This window comes from Nymphalis io, chromosome 14, assembly GCF_905147045.1.
Source record: "Nymphalis io chromosome 14, ilAglIoxx1.1, whole genome shotgun sequence".
Taxonomy (NCBI): domain Eukaryota; kingdom Metazoa; phylum Arthropoda; class Insecta; order Lepidoptera; family Nymphalidae; genus Nymphalis; species Nymphalis io.
In genome coordinates, this window is record NC_065901.1 from 12,178,727 (window position 1) to 12,184,159 (window position 5,433).

A 5,433-nucleotide genomic window follows, 5' to 3' on the forward strand; every position below is an offset into this window, starting at 1 on the left:
AAAGGAGAAGCATTGTTTAACTAATTACTCGATCAACAAGGTTTATAAGTAGAGCCTCATATTTTTAAATCTACTATTTATATTAAAACAACTTAGACCACATACCGCCTGCCTACTTAGGTGTTTTAGAAAATGGACCGCCGCTAAGCGTCGCTTCAGCGAGTGATTCAAAGCATGTTATTTCCAAAGGCTAATTAAACGCAATTCAAAGTATTATAATTAAGTCAAATTGTGTTTCAAAACACTTGTCTCTTGGGTTTTTCAATAAGCGTTTTATTAGCTATATTAGTATTCGTTTTAAAGCTTATAGAAATGATTTTATACTAGTGGTACGGCTTTGTGCAAGCTCGTCTGAGTAGGTACCACCCACTCATCAGATATTCTACCGCAAAACAGCAGTACTTTGTATTATTGTGTTCCGGAAGGGTGAGTGAGCCAGTGTAAGTACAGGCACAAGGGACATAACATCTTAGTTTTCAAGGTTGGTGGCGCATTGGCGATGTAAGCGATGGTTAAAATTTTTTACAATGCCAATGTCTAATGGCGTTGGTGACCACTTACCATCAGGTGGCTCATGTGCTCGTCCCCCTACCTATACTATAAAAATTAAAATTAAAATAAGCTCATTCGATATAGATTTCCACATAAATAGATTACACGGAGCTTCATCGACGACAACGACGGTCAAAAACAGAAGCACAGTGAGGTGTGCCGAGATGTCGAGAGTCGAGTGCTGTGGTTAGAACACACTTAGTATTGCGGTTCCAAGCTTATTTACTGAGTATTCATATGCTTAATTTGTATTTTATAATTCATTTTGTATTTGGCGGTAAAGTGTCAAATTATACCATATTAACTGTCGCGCTTTGTAGCACCCTGGTTCTAATTAAAAAAAGGGAGAAAGCATTTGTTTGACAAGACATTTTCGCTCGTTCTCTATTAAAAGGTTTTAAAATGTTTAATTAAATGGCTCATACGTTTGTCTGTACGTATAAAATACAATTTATAAGTCAAGTAAGTATTATTATCATTGAATTTGCCTGAGAGCTATCTTAGCGATCTCGAGTGAGGGTAGTACATTGAGATAAATTGCCAGTACGCTGTCACTTGATGTATTTCAAGCCTCCCAAATGAGTTCACGTGAATGATAACTTCATTGTTCACAGAATGTATATTGTAATATGTTTGTACTATGTATAGAAAAAGAGCTAATGGCTTAGGATACGTCGGCGACCCTTTTTTCGTCACGACATGTTCGGTTTCAACTGGAGTGGGGTTGGAGTGGGTTGCCTTTTTATTCGCCCGTTTTTTACATTATATCGAAACCGCATTACTTGCTACGATTGTATTTCGTTTTTCAGGATATAAAATATGGCGTTTTATATGGATGAATGGTATTTAATCCGGCCTCGTGTATGAGAGATTACCTTCATTAGGCTGATTATTATAAATATTGAGGAACTAGAACACATTGATAACTAGTAAAAAGTAACCAAGAGTTACTTTTGCATATATTTATATATATTTTTAATTTGTACTGAGTAAGCGGTTGATGAATTTAATACAAAATCGGAAATACGTTTATTGTCATTCTTTCTATTTATAAATTTTAAAAACCGCTGGGAGATATTAAATAAACACATTAATCATAGTAGTATATTAAACTATTCTGTAAGAACGAACTCGAAAATCACTACAGAAAACGGTCGTGAAATGTCAGAAATTAATATGCGACACTGACCATAACTGTTATAACAACACACGTCAAAACTGCATATCACCATAAGTGTGATGTCAATTTTTTATGAGCGAGTAATTAAGTGAGTTCTTACAGAATAGCACTGCAGTGCGATTAAGTTACGTGATTTTATTTATTTAGCAAGGCAGGCGAGTTATTCGGCTTTTTTTGGCCTCGACAATTACTGTCACTTCTCCCACTGTGGTATCACACTTCTAGAACAACTACAACAGTACAACTTTGAGATTTGAGATGCTACATGGCTGTTATCACATTGAGCATTCAAACTGTAAAGTAAGGATAAACAATATTTATTTATTGCCTATTTTTCGCTCGCGTGTGAAGGGGGTATCAGGTGTCATATGTTCGTTTCGGTATCTCGTGACAATGTACAAAATTCCCGATAATCAGTAGAGTATATGAGACGCTAACGAGTAACAAACAAACTTTCACATTTATAACATTACTTAGGGGGTAGAATAGTCGATAATGGTACCTAGGTGGTACTCAGACTACCTTACACACCTACCAGTTAACAATTTGTCTTGGTCTTAAAAAACTATTACATCTTGCTATAAAATAAGTCTCGAGTTTTATTAATATTAATCTCGGGGGTCTTCCACCTCGTTGGAAGCCATACGTCAAACTGGTCTAATTTAACAAATCATTGATGAGACTTTATCCAAGTTCAATAACATAAATATTAATATCAAATATTCCGTTTTCATTAACGTTAATAATCGAGGAATGTTGAATAAGCATCGGGAAGATAACGAGGAGATATAGATAAATAATTAAATTGAAAGTCAATATTCTAATTAGCTATGTTACCTTTCCCTCGTGACACGCGTAATATTTCATTACGACACACGGTCTACCTTATAAACTTCTGAGGTATAATTAATTATACCGTAGTATGAAACACTTTTCATTGTGTCGTTAATTCTAAAAATATTTTTGGAAGCTGTTAGTGTTATAGTTGTGGATACCACGAATTCACCACATATTAAAAGGTGATTATTAAAAGTGTGAGTGAGTCAGTGTAACTGCAGAGATAATGGACATATAGTTCCTATATATATGGATATATAGTTCCTAAGGTTGGTGTCTAATGTCTAATCTATAGGCGGTAGTAACCACTTATCATCAGGCGGCCTATTTGCCAGAATGCCAACCTAATAAAAAAACTCATAATAACAACACAACACTAATGATAACAAAAAAAATTATACAATTTATTGAAAGATAATATTTAAGTGAAGTTTCTAATGTTATTATTAGTATTAATGGTACTATTTTATCTTTTTACCTTATATAAGCGAAATACCGCTGACTGACTGACTCATCATGACAACGACATAAAGAGATCTCCCAAAGTATAGGTCCTATTCACTTGAAATTTAGCACAGTTGCTCCTTTGGCGACGTAGGCTCAAGAATGGATTTAACGTAAATGCATTCCAAAATAATTTTTGATCGTCTAAGGAACATCAGTTTTGAACTAAATTAAAAAGTAACCCCACTTTGCAGTCGTAAGCCGGCACGAGCAGTTGGTATTTATGAATAGTTACAATAAAATAGAGCGTATAAAAAAAAACATATGAAGATTTTTTTTTGGCGTGTCTACGCTAATTGGGCGCGAAATATTCTGCCATTGTCACGTATAATGAGGAACATTTAAAATGAACAGAATTATGTAATTTGACACTTGACAGATCGATGTCATGACGATCGAATCAAGGTGCGGGCTTGCAAAGCGTTTCCGTGAGTCGTGCGTTGTTGTATCGATCGCGTCGCAATGCGACGGCACGCGATCTTCAGCTGTTTTAAACTTACTATCGCCGTCATTATGCAATAGTTAGACTTATTTTTACTTGACCAATGCGAAATTTAGCAAGCGCTAATTTTCTGCAAGAGCGGCTGACAATCGACTACGAAATAGTTATTTGTCACATTTCATTATTAACTACATATTCGTTGTTTAATAATAGACAATGTAAAAATATACCATTTTCGAGTAGGCTCTTAAAAGGACATTTTATATTTTAGACTTAATTAGTTAGCTACCACCAAGTAGAAATGGAGATGCTTTCGGGAAGAACTGGTCACGCTACTTGTCTTATGATTTCATTGTCAATTGTTATTTGTACATTGTTTTCTTCAGAAATATCATAAAAGAAAAGCGGTATACAAGCAATAAAATTTGTCGTCCCAATCAGAACATACTCGTTTTTTAATTGCAGTCGTCGCTAAATATATGCCGCCCCTTAAATTTCGCCACCCTAAACATAAATTCTGTCCTTAAAGTTTGGCACTGTAAGAACGCTGAGTACGTTCTAACGTGTTGCGTCCCTTGTGGTCTGTAATATAATATAGCTTACTCACCGATTATGTGGATAAACGAAATACTTATGAAGAATTTCTGTTTCTTTGTTGACAAGCCCTAGTCTGTACTCGAATAGTAATCCATGTTGAATCCGTCAAATAAATTGATGAATTTTGAAAAAAGGTTTTTTCGTTATATTCATAGTATTTCAGATGTTTTCAGATGATCAAGCCGATTTGCACAATAAGAGCACAATAAGACTTAGTGTTACTGCTTGGGGTAAAATGTATATAAGAGGATGGGACCTACCCAGACCTATACGGCTGTTGTACAACAGCAATAGAAATATGATACAGTGTACTCTAACCGTCACAGTCTAAAATCCCTATAAAACCTTGGAATTTCGGGGCGAACCTTCGTCGTATTTTTAAACTATTTATTGATTTCTATGTATTGTATAATTAGGTATATAATTGATGTATGGTTATAATCAAATTCGGCTGATTGATATAATTTTGTCCCGATATTATATTGTATTATATATACAATGAAATTATATTTACACGACCCTTTCGTTCAGACTTCGTATGGGTAAGTAAGTTGTCCTAAGATTGTAACCAATATAATTAATTGATCGAATACTTGCAAATATAAGTAAGTAACTACGCTAATGAGTCGCACAACTTATTATTAATATTATATTAAATATGCCGTTATGTTTCGAATAAAATTGTTGGTTCGAATTTCAAAGTGTTCAAGGCAAAATTTATCTACATCAAATGCTTATGATGATAAGGATTATTTCTTCTTGAAAACAATACAAAAAATAAACTAAACTACAGTTGATATTATTGTAAAATAATTAATATACGTGTAAAGTTATTATAAATGATAGTTGTTTACTTATCGCTTACTTTTTTGTAGACATTTCAAACCAGAACGTAGCAATGAGTATTGCTGTTTAGCGGTAGAATATCTGATGAGGTTGTACCCACCCAGCACAAGGCCTTACCACCTAGATGCGTTAATATGAGCGCGAGATCGTTACATGAGCTGTCATATTCACATATCAATTCTCGTGAGTGACTTGGTACTTGAACCAATTTTTTTGTATCTGCTATGGTTATCAGATGGCAGCGCCTGCTTCTAATGCGCCTGAAACTTAAATATTTTCTTTTCGACTAAACTAACTAAACATATTGACCAATATTTTCAAAAATATGTACTATGTCTTTACCATTTTAATATTATAATCTTAAAAAAATATGGATGTTCCATATCAACCGGATTAGTAAACTCGGAAAAGATAAACAAACATACCTTTCCCTTTTTTTTAAAACAGTTTGTTGAAACAAAGTCATTATAAAAAA